General features: G+C 35.1%; 1 long non-coding RNA gene across 6 annotated transcripts; it reads right to left on the reverse strand.

Moving 5' to 3' along the window:
* Positions 1 to 15,821: 15,821 nt before the first annotated feature.
* On the reverse strand, positions 15,822 to 20,030 carry LOC149538126 (uncharacterized). 6 transcript variants are annotated; one of them, XR_016355984.1, is made up of 4 exons: positions 19,821 to 19,990; positions 19,421 to 19,667; positions 18,968 to 19,253; positions 15,822 to 15,840 (listed from the first exon to the last, which is right to left on the reverse strand). It is a non-coding gene; the product is annotated as an uncharacterized LOC149538126 (long non-coding RNA). The 6 variants fall into 6 exon arrangements; XR_016355983.1 differs by lacking the exon at positions 15,822 to 15,840 and adding an exon at positions 16,041 to 16,205; XR_016355979.1 differs by lacking the exon at positions 15,822 to 15,840 and adding an exon at positions 16,950 to 17,364 and having other exon boundaries at positions 19,821 to 19,996.
* Positions 20,031 to 20,236: the final 206 nt, after the last annotated feature.

The following is a 20,236-nucleotide window of genomic DNA, read 5'->3' on the forward strand; positions in this document are numbered from 1 at the left end:
CTATTTTTACCTACGTATATTCTTTTAAGCCTTTCATACCCTGTGACATGTATAGTGGATGATTGAGCATTCCAATTTTCATTTGCCAAGAGGCATTCAAAACAAATGTATATTATGGACATTGGACTTTTTCATTATTCTTTCATGTGGATGTGGTAGTTGTTAAACTTAGAATTAATTAAATTTAAATGTGACTCAACATCTTGGGATCCTTAAGGAATGTAACCTGTTATGTATGTTTATAGTTGATTGTATGTTATTGCTTCCACTACTATGTGATTGATGTGAATGATTTATCTTTCTTGTTTAAAAAAAATTTAAAAAAATGCTTGGCAAACTTAGTAAAACTTTAGGTTGATTCTTTTGGATCCCTTGGCGGGGCATTACACGTTCATACATACATTTATTCATACATGTCTTGATACCTTCATTCACTCATTCATCCATATATACAAACATGTATCCATGCATTCATACCTTCATACATACATTCATGCATCTATTCAATCGTACCTTCATTCATGGATCCATTCATTTATACCTTCATACATTCTTTCATTCATCCATACATTAAAAAATACAAACATTCATTCGATCCTTCATTCATTAGTAAAACTTTAGGTTGATTCTTTTGGATCCCTTGGTGGGGTGTTACACCTTCATACATACATTTATTCATACATGTATTGATACCTTCATTCACTCATTCATCCATATATACAAACACGTATCCAAGCATTCATACCTTCATACATATATTCATGCATCTATTCAATCGTACCTTCATTCATGCATCCATTCATTTATACCTTCATACATTCTTTCATTCATCCATACATTAAAAAATACCAACATTCATTCGATCCTTCATACATTCATTCATTATTTGTACATTTATATGCATTCATTCATCCATTCATTCATACCTTAATTTATCCATTCCTTCATACATTTAGTCATTCATTTAAATACAAACAAGCATATTTCATTGATATATTAATACATACCAACATTCATTCATTTCATCATACATTCATCCATCCACAACTTCATACATTCTTTCATAGCCTCATACATCATTTATTCATTCATCCATATGTATGTACATGTATGCATTCATAGATACATGTAGATATGGATATCTAAATATCTATCTATTTATACATACATGTATCCATATACTCATACCTTCATACATTTATTCATCCTTATAGATACTTTTCATCCATGCCTTCTTCATTCATTGAATAATACCTTCATTCATCCATTCCTTCATACAATCATACCTTCATACATATAAACACTCATTCATCCATACCTACTCACATGCAATAAATTCATGCATACATGCATTCATCCATACCTTCATAAATTGGTCTGTGGTCCATTCATCCATGCATATCTTCATATATCTTTATTCATTCATCCATACATATATTTATACATACATACATTTCATTCATATCTTTGTTCATACCTACTTTCATAAACACATACATAATACATGCATGTATAGATCCATTTACACATGCATATCTAGCTACCTATCTATCTATACATACATGCATCCATATGCACATATACACATTGATTCACTCAAAACAACATGATGCATGTGTAGATACATGCATCCATATTTGTATGCACGAATGCATGTATGCATACATATAGTTTGATATGCATGTGTTCATACATAATTACATAGATTAATGGACTTGCACATACAAGCACTCATTCAATCATATCTTCATAATTCATTCATTTAATCATACCTTCATACATGCATGCATGCCTAGCTACTTATCTATCTATACATACATGCATTTGTATCCACATAGATGCATTCATTCACTCAAAATATACATGTATGCATATGTAGATACATGCATCCATATTTGTATGCATGAATGTATGTATGCATACATATATTTCAATATGCATGTGTTCATACATAATTACATAGATGCACGAACCACACGTAAAAGAACTCATTCAATCATACTTTCATACATACATACATTCATTCATCCATACCTTCATACATACATCCATACCTCAATTCATTCACACCTTATAGCCATGAACACATATCTTTGTACATGAATCAATATACACATTCATGTGTTAATAATAAAATTGTATTTGTGCATTCATGCATGCATAGATACATGTACACATGCATATCTAGATAAATATCTATCTATACATACACACATCCATATACAAATACCTTCATAAATTTAGTCATTAATCCATACCTCCATCAATACGAGCATTCATTCATACCTTCATTTCTTCATCCATACATTTTTAACTTTAATCATTTAGAATTTCTTACTTTCATACATACCTCCATGCCTTAGTACACACATGCATCCATATCTTCATAATTTGATTCATCGATAGATACATTTTCTCATCCATGCCTTCATGCCTTCACGTGTGTGTGTGTGTGTGTGTGTGTGTGTGTGTGTGTGTGCACACACACACACACACACACACACACACACACATGTACATTGTATGTATGTATGTATGTATGTCATCCATTCAATCATATACCTTGATATTCATTTATCCATACCTTTATACATTCATACATACCTTCATACCTTCATACATTCATTCATCCATACCTTTATACATTATTTCATACCTTCATACATTCATACATACCTTCATACCTTCATACCTTAGTACACATGTTCATCCATACCTTCATACCTTAGTACACACATTCATCCATACCTTCATACTTTGATTCATTGATAGATACATTTGCTCATCCATTCTTGCATGCCTTCATGCCTACATACATTCATTCATCCATGCCTTCATGCATACATCCATACCTCAATTCCTTCACACCTTACTATCATGGACACATACATGCATTCATTGATACATACCTTCATATCTTCATACATGCATCAATATCATATTCATGTGTTAATAATAAAATTGTATTTGTGCATGCATGAATAGATACATCTGCACATCCATATCTAGATACCTATCTATACATACACACATCCATATACACATACCTTCATACATTCAATCATTAATCCATACCTTCATTTCTTCATCTATACATTCGTGACTTTATTCATTCAGAACTTTTACACTCACACATCCATACCTTCATACTTTGATTCATCGATAGATACATTTGCTCATCCATTCCTTCATTCATACATCCATACCTCAATTCATTCACACCTTATTGTCATGGACACATGCATGCATTCATTGATACATACCTTCATATCTTCATACATGCATCAATATCATATTCATGTGTTAATAATAAAATTGTATTTGTGGATGCATGAATAGATACATGTACACATACATATCTAGATACCCATCTATACATACACACATCCATATACATTTATACATTCAGTCATTAATCCATACCTTCATTTCTTCATCTATACATTTGTAACTTTATTCATTCAAAACTTCGACATTCATACTACCTTCATACCTTAGTAGACATTCATCCATAACTTCATACTTTGATTCCTCGATAGATACTTTTTCTCATCCATGTCTTCATACATACATACATACATATATATATTCATCCATTCAATCATACCTTCATACATTCATTCATCCATACCTTTATACATTATTCAATACCTTTGTACATATATATTTTTAATCATTTATGTTACTTCGTACCTACATTCATATACATACACACATCCATATACATCTATACATTCAATCATTAATCCATACCTTCATTTCTTCATCTATACATTTGTAACTTTATTCATTCAAAACTTCTACATTCATACATAGCTTCATACCTTAGTAGACATTCATCCATAACTTCATACTTTGATTCCTCGATAGATACTTTTTCTCATCCATGTCTTCATACATACATACATACATATATATATTCATCCATTCAATCATACCTTCATACATTCATTCATCCATACCTTTATACGTTATTCCATACCTTTGTACATATATATTTTTAATCATTTGTGTTACTTCATACCTACATTCATACCTTCACACATTTATTCATCCATCCATACATTCATACCTTTATTCATACATTTATTCATACATACAAACATTCATCCATTCATTCATACATACATTTCTTCATTCTTACATTGAACCATGCCTTTATGCATTCATTCATTCATCTATATGTTCATACATATCTTTTTTTAATCATTTATGTTTCTTCATACCTACATTCATACATACATGTCTTCATACCTTCATATCATTCATCCATTCAATCATGCCCTTATTATTTCATACATATCTTTTTTAAATCATTTATTCATACATGTCTTCATACCTTCATTAATTCATCCACGCATTCATACCTTCATACATACATTCATTTATCCATTGAATAAAACCCTTATTCATCCATTCCTTCATATATTCATTCATCCATACCTTCATACATTTTTTCATTCATCCATACATTAATACATACCAACACCCATTCATTCAATCATACATTTGATCATTCCTTATACATTCATTCATTCATTCATTCATTTATACATACAAGCATTCTTCCATACAAACAAACATTCATCCATACATTAATACATATTAACATTCATTAATTCCTTCATACATTCATCCATCTATAACTTCATACATTCATACCTTCATACATACATTCATTTATCCATTCAATCATACCCTTATTCATCCATTCCTTCATATATTCATTCATCCATACCTTCATACATTTTTTCATTCATTCATACATTAATACATACCAACACCCATTCATTCAATCATACATTCATTCATTCATTCATTCATTTATACATACAAGCATTCTTCCATACAAAACAAACATTCCTTCATACATTCATCCATCTATAACTTCATACATTCATTAATTCATCCACACATTCATACCTTCATACATACATTCATTTATCCATTCAATCATACCCTTATTCATCCATTCCTTCATATATTCATTCATCCATACCTTCATACATTTTTTCATTCATCCATACATTAATACATACCAACACCCATTCATTCAATCATACATTTGATCATTCCTTATACATTCATTCATTCATTCATTTATACATACAAGCATTCTTCCATACAAAACAAACATTCATCCATACATTAATACATATTAACATTCATTAATTCCTTCATACATTCATCCATCTATAACTTCATACATTCTTTCAAACCTTCATACATCATTTATTCATCCATGCATTCACCACCTTCATACATACCTTCATCCAATCATTAATATATTCTTACATACCTTGATACCTTCATACTTACATACCTTAATACCTTCATACTTACATACCTTAATACCTTCATTCATTCATCCACACATCCATACCTTCATACTTACAATACCTTGATACCTTCTTTCTTCATCCACACATTCATACCTTCATGCTTACAAGCATTCATTCATGCAGGCCTTCATATATTCATTCCTTCAACCTTCACACTTACAATACCTTCATTCATTCATCCACACATTCATCCATACATTCATACCTTCATACTTACATACCTTAATCATTCATTCATCCACACATCCATACCTTCATATTTACAATACCTTGATACCTTCATTCATTCATCCACACATTCATCCATACCTTCATACTTACAATACCTTGATACCTTCTTTCTTCATCCACACATTCATACCTTCATACTTACAATACCTTGATACCTTCATTCATTCATCCACACATTCATACCTTCATACTTACATTCATTCATGCATGCCTTCATATATTCATTCAATCATCCATACCTAATTATTCATATATTAGATGCATTTGTCCATAGCTTTATACATACATTCATTTATTCTTTAATGCATACTTTGTAATAAACATACAAACATTCATTCACCCATAACTTCATAGATTCATAAATTAATTCAATCATATAATTATAATTCATTCATTCATACTTTTATACATAAATTCATTCATGCACCCCTACCTTAAGAAATTCATTTACTCCATTCATATTTTCATTCACATACATACATACAAACATCCATTCATTCATAACTTCATAGATTCATAAATTAATACAACCATACAATTATAGTGCATGTATTAATGTAATCATTCATTTAGTCATACATTTTACCAATGCATTCACTTATTCATATATTTCTTCATTCATACCTTCATATATGCATACATTAATACATGCATTCATACTACCATCATTCATTCATTCATCAATACATGCACGCATTCATTAATTCATATATTCCATCCATTCATTCCCTCATTCAAACCTTGATGCATGCATTTGCTCATACATTTTTACCTGCACATTTAGTCACTCATATATTCATTCATTCATTCATCAATACATGCATGCATTCATTAATTCATACATTCCCTCATTCAAACCTTGATGCATGCACTCTCTCTCTCTCTCTCTCTCTATATATATATATATATAGAGAGAGAGAGAGAGAGAGAGAGATTTATTCATTCCTACATTCACTCATACAATCATAAATACATTCATTTATTATTCATTAGCTCAAACACAACAACTTGCCTTTATACATACATTCATTCATACATACAAACATTCATCCATTCATTCATACATACATTTCTTCATTCTTACATTGAACCATGCCTTTATGCATTCATTCATTCATCTATATGTTCATACATATCTTTTTTTAATCATTTATGTTTCTTCATACCTACATTCATACATACATGTCTTCATACCTTCACATTCATACCTTCATATCATTCATCCATTCAATCATGCCCTTATTATTTCATACATATATTTTTTAAATCATTTATTCATACATGTCTTCATACCTTCATTAATTCATCCACACATTCATACCTTCATACATACATTCATTTATCCATTCAATCATACCCTTATTCATCCATTCCTTCATATATTCATTCATCCATACCTTCATACATTTTTTCATTCATCCATACATTAATACATACCAACACCCATTCATTCAATCATAAATTTGATCATTCCTTATACATTCATTCATTCATTCATTTATACATACAAGCATTCTTCCATACAAACAAACATTCATTAATTCCTTCATACATTCATCCATCTATAACTTCATACATTCATTAATTCATCCACACATTCATACCTTCATACATATATTCATTTATCCATTCAATCATACCCTTATTCATCCATTCCTTCATATATTCATTCATCCATACCTTCATACCTTTTCTTCATTCATCCATACATTAATACATACCAACACCCATTCATTCAATCATACATTTGATCATTCCTTATACATTCATTCATGAAAACTATGAATTCAAATTTTGAGGCCTGGCACAACTTGGGGATCACTGTAAGAAATAGGTGAAGGGTTTTTGGGATAGAGTCTCTGAGAAGCGTTGGCTGCCGGCTGGGCTAGGGTTTTTCCCCTAGCCTGTTCTTGGTGTTTGATCTTTACTATTTTTCTGTTCTGTTTGGATTGTTAGCTACTGGACATAACTTGCGTCGGTGTTTTTGGAGACCTTCTGCAGTCAATTTTGGATTGGGGGTTTTATTGTTTGCATGGCAGGGCCTGGGATTTCTTCTCCGTTGGTGAGAACAGATGGTTCTTCTCCAACTATGCATGCAATGCGATCTGAATCGTTTTATTCAGGGGAGAGCTCCAAGCTGAAAAAGGTTAATGGTTGTCTTCCGCGTAGCCATGATCGCCTTGTTCTGGTTATTTCTCCAATGGCTGTCATGGAGGACATTGATTATTGGACCAAGCATGCTTTGATATGCAAATTTCTTGGAATCTGAATTTCCCTATCTGCTCTTGAGGCATGGATCCGCCGCTCTTGGCAGGTGGAAGGCGATATGGAGATTATGTTGGCAGGGAATAGTTATTTTTTTGTTGTATTCTCTTGCATGTCTAATCGTGATCGTGTTTTTGAAGGAGGCCCTTATTTCTACAACAATGTGGGGTTATTTGTCAAACCTTGGCATTCAGGTTTTAATTCTGCTGAGGATCTCCCTTCAACAGTGCCAGTTTGGGTTCGTTTGCCTCGTCTTCCCTTGGAATTTTGGCGTGAAGACATCCTTCGACAAATTGCTGCTTTTTTGGGGAAGCCAGCTGCGATCGCACATCAAACCCTCGATAAAAAGGTTATTTCTTTTGCTAGAATTTGTGTTGAAATTAATTTGAATAACCCATTACCAGGTTCTTTGGAAATTTGTCTGGGGGATTCTTCTTGGGTGCAGCAATTAGATTATGAATCCCTCCCTTTCCGTTGCCGGATTTGTCATGAGTATGGTCATTTACTGCGGCAGTGCCCCCTTAATTCGAGTTTCAAAGGAGTGGATCGATCTACAGCTGGAAATGCTGGTGGTTTGGCAGATACTACAGGGAAAGGACAATCTCAAATGGTTAATACTACCAAGGGGATGAATCCACAAGATGCTACAGGTAAGGGTAAGGCTCCAATGCAGGATAAGGATGGATTTACCCCTGTTCGTCCTCGAGCTAAGGGACGTGGTCAAAAGAGGCCTTTGAAAGAAAGATTATCTGATTCAGGTTTTAACCGTTTTGAGGTGCTGGATAGTATGGTTCTAGAGGAGGGTATTCCTCCTCCTATCTCTTCTGATCCAGCTTGCCCAGATGAGAGATCTGTTCCTAATGATGCTTGTGGGGCATCTCAAGTTGTAGTATATCAGAATTGTGAGGTTCCTGTAGCTCCTGTGACAATGGCTCTGGTGACTCCTGCAGTGTTGGAAGATGATGATGTTGTTTTGGCTGACTTGGTTAAGGATGTGCTACCATCAGGTAAGGGCAAGGGATCTCCTCTCCCCTTGGGGTTGCTGCCTCGACCCTTTAAGCGGGCTTCTTCTTCTCCCCCTCTAAGGAGTGGGCGCAAAACAGACCAAGAGAAGATTAAACTCACGGGAGATATATTGATTGAGTCTGGTTCAGTGAAACCTTTGGATTCTCATTTTCCCAAATCTACCCAATGATGATTATTCTCTCATGGAATGTAAGGGGGTTGAATAGCATCCCTAGACAAAAGGCTATTCATAACTTGGTGGTTGATCATAGTCCTGATGTTTTTTGTATCCAAGAGACTAAGCTCTCTGTGGAGTCTATAGTCCAACATGCCTCTAGTATTTGGTCTCGTGGCCAATGCCAGTGTGTTGGGGCAACAGGCAGTGCTGGTGGTTTAGCTATATTTTGGGATCCTCAAAAAATTTCTCCTCTTGGTTGGATGTCTTCTCGCTCAGCTCTCTCTATGGTAGCTTCTGCTCTAGACTCAGGAGAGGTAATCATGGTTGCTAATGTGTATGCACCTGTTGATCTTGTGGGAAAGGAGGAACTTTGGGAACATATTCAATATGTTAGAAATTGTCATCCTTATCATCCTTGGGTGTTAGCAGGGGACTTCAATTCAATTTTAAGTCTAGAAGAGAAGCATGGTGGTTTGGCTAGATTGGGGCCTTCTTCTGCTCTTCTTCGGCAACACATATCTCTTTTGCATCTCTCTGATGTTAAGCCTTCTAATGGCCTCTATACCTGGAATAATCGCAGGATTGGTGTTGCTGCTATCTCAGAACGCCTGGATAGATTTCTTGTTTCTTGCTTCTGGCTTAGTGGCACCCTTACTATCTCTTCAGAAATCCTTGATTGGAGGGGTTCAGATCATTGGCCAATCAAATTTTTCGCTATAGGGGCTTATGTTCCAAAGCATCCTCCTTTTAAGTTCCAGTTGATGTGGCTTCGTGACTCCTCTCTTCATGATTTTGTTTTTTGTTGGTGGAAAGATGGTGCCCCTGCATATGGTACTGCAATGTTCTCATTTTCTAAAAGGCTTCAATATGTTAAAAGGCAGCTCAAGATATGGAATAGGGAATGCTTTGGGAATCTTCACTTTATGAAGAGGCTTGCTCAAGAAAATCTTGATGTCATCACAAGGGAGATTAGAGATCGAGGTTTCTCGAAGGATCTTGGCCAGGCTGAATCCCTTGCTTCTAGAGCTCTAGAAGAATGGGAACTTCGAGAGGAAATTTTTTGGAAGCAAAAGGCTCGAGTTGATTGGCTCCAGGAAGGTGATCGAAACACTGCCTTTTTCCATAAAACAATGCAATCTCGCCGGAATCAGAGCACTATCTCTTCTTTGGTTAATTCTCAAGGTATCCAACTGAATTCCTTGCCAGCTTTGTTCCAGGAGGCTATTTCGTACTTCTCTACCCTCTTCTCTGAGGACTCTCCTCCTGCTGATAATGAAGAAAATATTATTTTGTCCTGTATTCCTTCCCTTATCACTCAGCAAATGAATGATTATCTCATGCGTCCTATCTCTTTGGAAGAGCTAGAGGCGGTGGTCTTTGGCATGCCTAAGGGGAAGGCTCCTGGTCCTGATGGTTTTCCAGTTGAATTCTTTCAGGAATTTTGGGACATCATTAATCATGATTTGTTGGAGGTGGTTAAAGAATCCTATGCTAGCAAGCAGATGCTTCGAGCTTTGAACTCTACATTCTTGACTCTTATTCCTAAGAGAGAGGGTGCTAATCAATTGGAGTTTTTTAGACCAATTGCCTTATGTAATGTGGTCTACAAAGTTATTACTAAGCTGATTGCTGAGAGACTGAAAAGGTGACTTCCCATTATTATCTCAGAAGAACAAGGTGGTTTTGTTGCTGGAAGACAAATTTTGGATGGGGTGGTTATTGCTACTGAGGCTATTCACTCTATGGCTACTTCAAGGGAGAGAGCCATGTTTGTTAAGCTGGATATGGCTAAGGCCTACGATAGAGTTAAATGGAGCTTCCTAAGGAGTATTCTTCTTTCTTTTGGATTTAGCTCTAACTGGGTGAGTTGGATTATGAGTTGCGTTACTTCTGCCTCTTTTTCTATTCTTATTAATGGTCAACCTTCACAACTATTTGGTGCTTCTAGAGGCCTCCGCCAGGGTGACCCTCTCTCCCCATATCTATTCATCATCATGGCTGAAGGCTTGGGCAGATTCATTAAGCATCAGGTGTCCTAGAATTCTATTCAAGGCTAGCGGTGGGGTAATGGCTTACCTTCTCTTTCCCATCTTCAATTTGTTGATGATTCTGCTCTTGTCGGTCTTGCTAGGATCAAGGAAGCTGAAGCCTTTCGACATGCTTTGGACATTTATTTGGCAGCTTCAGGCCAGAAAGTTAATGAGCACAAATCTTTCATTTACTTTTTTAACACTCCTGATTCTATTCAGCACAGGATTGTTGGTATCCTACGATTTCAGATAGGTTCACTTCCTTTGACTTATCTTGGCATTCCTATTGCTGTTTCCAGGTAGCCACGTCTCTTCTGGCAAAATTTGATTACCAAGCTTCAGGATAAGGTAAATCATTGGACTCATAGATGGCTTTCTACTGCTGCCCGGGTTACTCTTCTTCAAGCTGTTATCCAAGCTCTTCCTACTTATAGAAGCATGGTTCATGCTGCACCTATTTACTTTCTCAAGGAGTTTGATGCTCTTTCTCGACAATTCCTTTGGAGTGGTAATTTGCATAGTACTAAATGGAGCTTGGTTAATTGGGCAACTATTTGTAGGCCTAAAAAGGAGGGTGGTCTTGGTCTTCGTTCTGCTCTATTGAGTAGACAAGCTTTGGCTGCTAAACTTTATTGGCGATGGTGCTCTGGACAGCATCAACTTTGGGCTCGTATTATCACTCATAAATATTTTCATGGTGCTGATCCTTGCTCTGTTTCTACACTTCCTCTTGAAGGTCGTGGCTCAATGGTTTGGCATACTTTGAAGACAGGTGCGATGTTGGTGAAGAGGGGTCTGTTCTGGATATGTAAAGGAGGTTCTCAGGCTTTGTTTTGGTCTGATGCTTAGGATGGATTCCCTTCCATTTTATCCATATACCCTCATCTTCAGCCTCTTTGTGACTCTTTTCTGGCCGCTGGATGGGATAAAGTGGCTCATTACAAGACTCCTTATCAATTGGGACCTGTTGTTGGTTATAGATGGAAGCATTCCTCTGATTGGCCTCCTGGAGGTACAAACATGGATCGTCAGGAGCTTTCTCAAATTCTGGCCTCTAGAGAGTGTTCCTCTTTGCTTGGTCCAGATGTATTGGCTTGGGGCGGTACCTTGTCTGGTAAATATCATGTCTCTGCTGGGTATCAGGAGATAACTAGACAATTATTTGGAGATGCTGAGGTCCCTTGGTGGAAGCAAGTCTGGAATAAAGTTTCTTGGTCCAAGTGCAATTTTTTCATGTGGCTAGTGGCTCACAACCGTTGTCTTACCTGGGATAATCTTTGTAAACGTGGATTTCAGGGCCCCTCTTATTGTGTTTTGTGTGGTAATGGAGAGGAGTCTGTCTCCCATCTGTTCTTCCATTGCTCCTATTCTACTCGGATATGGCACCTTTGGTGGAGCGCTTGGGGTTGCTCTTGTCGGCATGCTTCCTCTTTGCCTGAGTTCTAGGCTCGCTTGGGTAGTGCTCCCTCCAAGTCTTCTTCTCTCCATGCTGCTTGGATTGTTAGCCCATCTTTCATGCTTTGGCATATCTGGTTGGAGAGGAATCGTCGCATATTCCAAGATGTTCGGCTTGGTGTTTTGCATCTTTGGTGGAAAATATCACATTCTCTCCAGGAAACTATTCTTGTTAAGTGTGAGCTTGATGGGGGTATGGATCCGATTGATCTTGTTATCTGTAATCGCCTCAATTTTCATCTGCAGGATGGGGTTGCGGCTCATAGGTTTCCTTCTATGTCCAGGCAGCTTCACCATCAGAGGAAGGGTCGGGTTAACCGGGATGGGCACTGGACTCCTCCTCCATGTGGAGTTCTGAAAATTAACACTGATGGTTCTTCTTGTGGGAATCTTGGTCCGGCTGGTATTGGCGAAGTGGCTCGTTGTAGTTCTGGGAATGTTAAATTTTTCTTCTCAATTCATAAGGGTGATTATACTAACAATCTCATGGAAGCTCAGGCTATTTTATATACTGTGGAACAGTGTTGCTTGTGGGGATGGAGTAAGATTATTTGTGAGTTTGATTCCCAGGTGGTGGTGAACATGCTTTCTTCGCAAGAGCTTGAGGATGTTAGTTGGCAGCTGGCCACTGTTGTTAAGCAGATTCTTTTCTTCTCCTCCTCTTTTCAGTTCATTAGGTTCAAGTATATTCCGCGAGAATGGAATAGACCTGCTAATTGTTTAGCCAAATGGGCTTCTAGTCATGATCCGGATTGGAATATTAGGGATAGGGGGCAACTGTCCTTTGAGATGGTGCAAGAATTTGATGATCTTGTTGCTCAGGATCGAGCTCCTTGTTGTATTCCTTTCTGTCTTAATAAATTTTTACCCCTCTTTTTGCATACATTCATTCATTCATACATACAAGCATTCTTCCATACAAAACAAACATTCATCCATACATTATTAATACATTCATCCATCTATAACTTCGTACATTCTTTCAAACCTTCATACATCATTTATTCATCCATGCATTCACCACCTTCATACATACCTTCATCCAATCATTAATATATTCTTACATACCTTGATACCTTCATTCATACCTTCATACTTACATACCTTAATACCTTCATTCATTCATCCACACATCCATACCTTCATACTTACAATACCTTGATACCTTCTTTCTTCATCCACACATTCATACCTTCATGCTTACACACATTCATTCATGCAGGCCTTCATATATTCATTCCTTCAACCTTCACACTTACAATACCTTCATTCATTCATCCACACATTCATCCATACATTCATACCTTCATACTTACATACCTTAATCATTCATTCATCCACACATCCATACCTTCATATTTACAATACCTTGATACCTTCATTCATTCATCCACACATTCATCCATACCTTCATACTTACAATACCTTGATACCTTCTTTCTTCATCCACACATTCATACCTTCATACTTACAATACCTTGATACCTTCATTCATTCATCCACACATTCATACCTTCATACTTACATTCATTCATGCATGCCTTCATATATTCATTCAATCATCCATACCTATATTCATATATTAGATGCATTTGTCCATAGCTTTATACATACATTCATTTATTCTTTAATGCATACTTTGTAATAAACATATAAACATTCATTCACCCATAACTTCATAGATTCATAAATTAATTCAATCATATAATTATAATTCATTCATTCATACTTTTATACATAAATTCATTCATGCACCCCTACCTTAAGAAATTCATTTACTCCATTCATATTTTCATTCACACACATACATACAAACATCCATTCATTCATAACTTCATAGATTCATAAATTAATACAACCATACAATTATAGTGCATGTATTAATGTAATCATTCATTTAGTCATACATTTTACCAATGCATTCACTCATTCATATATTTCTTCATTCATACCTTCATATATGCATACATTAATACATGCATTCATACATACCATCATTCATTCATTCATCAATACATGCACGCATTCATTAATTCATATATTCCATCCATTCATTCCCTCATTCAAACCTTGATGCATGCATTTGCTCATACATTTTTACCTACACATTTAGTCACTCATATATTCATTCATTCATTCATCAATACATGCATGCATTCATTAATTCATACATTCCCTCATTCAAACCTTGATGCATGCACTCTCTCTCTCTCTCTATAGAGAGAGAGAGATTTATTCATTCCTACATTCACTCATACAATCATAAATACATTCATTTATTATTCATTTCCTACTTGCAAAAAATTGTAAATGTAAGTGAATGTAATTATTGTTTTAAACTTTTATTGATTGTATTTATATTAAAGGATATATTTAAACAATAATTAGCAAACCACTTCGATTTATTCTCTACAATATATAATTGAGCAACAAAATTATTTAAATAGTATTATTTTTAAAACATACATTTGGTTATTTTATGAAAACAAAAAGAAGTAACATAAAAAGAGAACAAGAAAGACCTCTTGAAGAATGTTCATTGTTCATGACCATCCTCAAGAGTTTGTTTACAGGCATTTCTGCCCCTCCTTAAAAAATATTTTTCATTGATTATAATCGTTAGGCAATGCCTGTATGCAATTTAGGCGTTCACCAGTATATAAATCTATTTACAATAAGATAGACATATATATTTTACATAACAGTACTTCTCGACATTTGTTTTTAAATCAGTTAAACAATTATGCAAAAAATACTTCTGAGATAAATATTAACATATATCTCAAAACTGTGAATATGAAATTTAGGAGACCTGCGCTATTTCAACAAATTAACATGTTCTTTAGGCTTTAACCTTTCTACAATAAAATAAAAGTACATTGCAACAAACAAGGACTAGAAATTTGTTTATATTAAAATCTCTACATATAACTATAGATTATAATTTAAAATTTAAAAAGCTATAAAATAAATAAATAACATACCTGGATGAATATAGCCTAGCATATTTTCTTTCTGGAACAAAAAAAACCATTCTACAAAAACAACTGCAAAGAAAGAAAGTTTTAAAAATATAGTCTAAATAAATAGCATTCATGTACCAATATAATTGCATTTATAGAGGAACCGCATGAGGAGTCTTAAGCAGATCACTTTTTTCAATTGCATACTAAGCAGATCAATAGGAAGATGCAGTTAATCAGACAAGTGGAACTACTAATCTCTTACACCTTTTCATTATCTTCAAGTGACTTGTCCCTTGAATAGAGAACAATTTGAAGGAGCAGGAGCAGGGGATGAGCAGGGGATGATGACTTAGCTTGGTGCCTGTGTACTAGGGAATATACATTACCATCTAAATATTAGCAACTAAGAAACACAATATAGTATTTTTATATTATGCATTTTGATATAAGCATTAATGTTTTCCTCTAAATTTTCTTCCAGATATATTATAAATTTGAAATGATGAAATAATGGCTTAACACGTGGATTCAAAATTTGAAATGATGGCTTAACCATGGATTAAAAAAGAAAAGTAAAAGCGTATCCCATTGTAGACTCAATCTTTGGTTTATTCATAATTTACAGAATATAATTGAGAGAATTTAATGCAAAAACAAACCAATCCGTCAGAAATCCAGTCACATTGCAAACCTCGCCCTTCATTCAAACCCCCACAAAAAAACCAGTTAATACCTATAATGGATTCAATCAAATGCATTATAATGAGAAGCACAATGGTGATTCCCACATGTAATCTGTGAGAAGTTCTACTCACTGAATAAGGACCACCTCCTCTGTTCCTTGCTGATTAAGGAAAATACTAATAAAATTTAAAAACACAAAGAAAAACATATACAAATTAGCATACATGCTATTTGTCTACATTGAGATGTAATATGAAAAGGTTCAGATTGAATTTCATTAAGGAATATCATAACAAAAAAAGAAAATCAGATAACTGATCACATTAAAATGTAAGAGAAAAACTAAGGTAACTTCTTAAAAAAGAGTAACATGTTACTTATCATAAAAGCAGGCACACTTTCTTCAAATTTATTTTTATAACATTCAAATTTATAGTTTAATGAAGTCAGATTACTATACTTTGCAGGTGGAGGGGAACCATAGTTGCACCTCCAGACCCAGCCAATTGGAACAATAAATTGACATAGTTTTATTTTCATCAACTTCAATATGTTACTCTAACTAGAAGTGGTACTACTAATGGACAAGGGGAAGCATGGTGGCTTCGATGCCAGACAAAAACTACTCATGTAAGTGTATAAGAGCTGTTGGTGGATATAATGGTATATATATACCAAGTAACTTTGAAATGCTTTAACTTTTTCAACAATTGTTGGGTCTTATGCTAACTGATTCCCTGTACTCTGGCCTTTTTCACAGCAGGCCAATAAATATTCATTTATATATCACCTGTTTGGGTAGCAGAGTATAATATTACATAAATGTGCAGGCTATTCAATTCTATGACTGCAAAGGGTTGGTAATAAGCGGACCATCAATTGTGAACAGCCCTCTCTTTCACATGACATATTTCCCTTAAAATTACAGCACCGGCAGACAATCCCATTACCGATGAAATTGACATATTTACCTCCACAAATTTTATCACTACAACATTTCCACAGGTATATTACATTTGGATCTCTTCTAAATTAATTTCTGAGAAATTCTCTTTGGGGCATAGCAGGATTCAATCTACCCAGCCTATATAGTAATATGCTACGAAATAACCTTTCTTCTAGAGAGGCAACTGGGTAGAGGCATAAATCTTAAAGTGAAAACGGCCATTTCTGCCCTCTAAATCAGATGATACACTTTTTGTAGAGCTCTGTAATTCATCCATTATTCAAATTTATTTTTACATTTATTTAAAAGCATCATTATCATCAAAGATATACGGTCCTAACAAGATTCAATCTCTAAAACTTACTAAATGTTCATGGGTATCTCAGCTTCTCAAAACAGAGCTCACACCAGAATTAAAAGAATCAACATCGACTCTTGAGTATAAATGAGAGAATGGCTGGTGGGACCCTTGGGAATAGGAATCCAATGCTAGTATAGAAATCATGTTAAGAATCCAATGCTAGTATAGAAATCATGTTGCTAATAGATTGGAAACTACAGAAATCAACACACTTAGAACGCAGTCATGTCTACTATCCCTGGTCAAATTTTCACTAAACACACATAAAATTATCTCAAGACAATCTGCAACCCATTATACAAGGCAATGAATAACATGCATACAGAACATAAAACACATTCACTGTAAAAGGTTTAAATCAATATCCTACAAGCCATCGTATACTGAAGAGGCCACTGTCAGCACACAAAATCCTGCAGAGTTGGCAAGGAAGCTCGATACAGCAATAATGGTTTCTCTAATCGATCAGTCTGAAAAATTAGATATAGGAAAGTAACCAATTCTAGAAATCTTAATAATTAAATATTAAGGAAACTGACCAAGTAGGGCCCTTGGGAATAGAAGTTTCACCAAAAGTAGTCTCATGTGTTGGTGGTGTCTATAGGAAATGCTACTTGCTTACTCAAGTGACAAATCTAACAGTAAATGGAGGGTATTTTCAGAAGTAGATTGCCAAGGGTCTTACCTAAATCAACTATCATAATAAAATAGTGCGGTACAGTACATAATTGTTAAATAAAAAGAGAATAGGCCAAATACTGTATCTTATGCGCTATCATTGTCAAGTTTCAACAACATCCCTTTTCTGTTCAGCTATACTATGCACTCTACCACACTGTTTATTCCAAAGTGATATTTCATTTAATAGAGTTTTAAAAGAATCGTGTATATTTTATAATACTGTTTCCCCTGATTTATTTTGTTTCATAATATTAAGGAAAATACTAATAAAAAAAGAACACAAAGAAAAACATATACAAATTAGAATCCATGCTATTTGTCTTATTTTTCTGGACTTCTACATTAAGATATAACAGGGAAAGGTTCGGATTGAGGTTGGCAGTACCAAGAAGATCCAGTGAGGTAAGGAATGTCATTACAACCCAAAAAAAAATCAGATAACTGGTCACATTAAGATGTAAGAAAAAAACCAAGGTAACTTCTTAAGCAACACTAATAGGCAACTGGGTGGAGCCATATGCATGCTTTGCCCATATCTTTCAAGTATTGAACAGTTAAAAGTATTACGAGTCTCTCCAGGTACATCTAAAAGTAACCATTAAAAATGAAAACAGCCATCAACTGGCTTCATAAATTCCGCCCTCTAAATTAGATGACACACTTTTCGTAGAGTTCTCTAATTCATCCATAATTCAAATTACTTTTTAAAGATATTACATCTCTGAATTGGATAAACTGTCCTAACAAGATCCAATCTCTAAAACCTACTAAATTCTCAAAACAGAGCTCACACCAGAATAATATGAAAAATTGGCCTACATACCTGTAAGCTATCCACGGAATTCTGAGTGAGAAACTTGTTAACTGCCAACATTAAACCGTCTCCAATGGCAAACATTCGAAAGATCAAGACAGCCAATTAATTGGTTCCACCTCTCTATTTAACTCATCCACCGCTAGACTGTCAAGCTCGTAAAGTAAGTTGCCAAGGACACGTTTGATCTGCTTTAAACATCTTCTCTCCGCCGAATAACCATGGAAGATCTTCAGGGCGCAGGGGTGGCATGGAGGAAATCTATAGCTTCTTTTCTTCTCTTCTTTCGGAGTTCCTTCAATAACACAAACCACAATAAGTCTCACAAACACCGAAAAACAAGAGACAAAAGGAGTAAGATACGTGAGTCCGTCTTATCAATCAGACTAAGAAGCGGATGGCATAGTTGGCAACAAGAGATGCGTGGAAAGCAGATAGAGGAATTTGATAGAAATCGGCCACCTCCTTCAACCCAAAAGATATGGAGGCAATCCATCAGGAATTGATATCATTCGGATGCCATTCCAGTTATTAGGGTTAGGGTTTCCATTTCTGGCTTGCATTATTCGACTGTGAGTGAAATCGGTGTTGAGGAAGGTAACGAGGAAGCCATCGGAGACGAGCTTCCAAGCGAGCTGCATCATGGGATTGATGTGGCCTTGGTAAGGAAGGGGGATCAGAAGTGCGTGCCCACCCATTATTGAGGCACCTTTCAGCGAAGGAATGGACTTTCTCAATAGATGTCTGCAAAAGATCAAGATTAACGTGAGAATTCAAGCCTTATAATTACAATTACAGAGAATACAAACACCTAAAACAGAGACAAAAGTTAGAAAATCAAAAGGAGGCATGAAGTATGAACCAGATGAAACATCAGACATTCCAAATTCACTGAAGTCACTGAAAAGGGTTTGGCATCAACATTGCAAGCAAAGAAATCCAAACATATGAAATCTGTAATGAACCTAACCCTTATCTCAATGAAAAAGAGGTCATATTGACTAGTATGATCAGAAAAACTTACATATATACAAATTCTTGAACAACCCACTATTTCACGGTTGCATTTTGAATTCTTGCTGCCTACTCCGTGCCCATAGAAAAAGATCAACAGAATACACACAAAATACACAAAATACCAAAAAAAAAATGCAATTCAGTCACAGAATGTATAAAATCATTCGAAATCAACAGTCACGCGTGGCCACGCCAAGAGAAAACAACAAATCAAACACACAAAACAAACAATTAAGTAAATAGAAGACAGACGATTTACAA

The sequence above is a fragment of the Cupressus sempervirens genome, chromosome 9 (genome assembly GCF_028749045.1).
Source record: "Cupressus sempervirens isolate cs-2001-9-10 chromosome 9, ASM2874904v1, whole genome shotgun sequence".
NCBI classification, from domain to species: domain Eukaryota; kingdom Viridiplantae; phylum Streptophyta; class Pinopsida; order Cupressales; family Cupressaceae; genus Cupressus; species Cupressus sempervirens.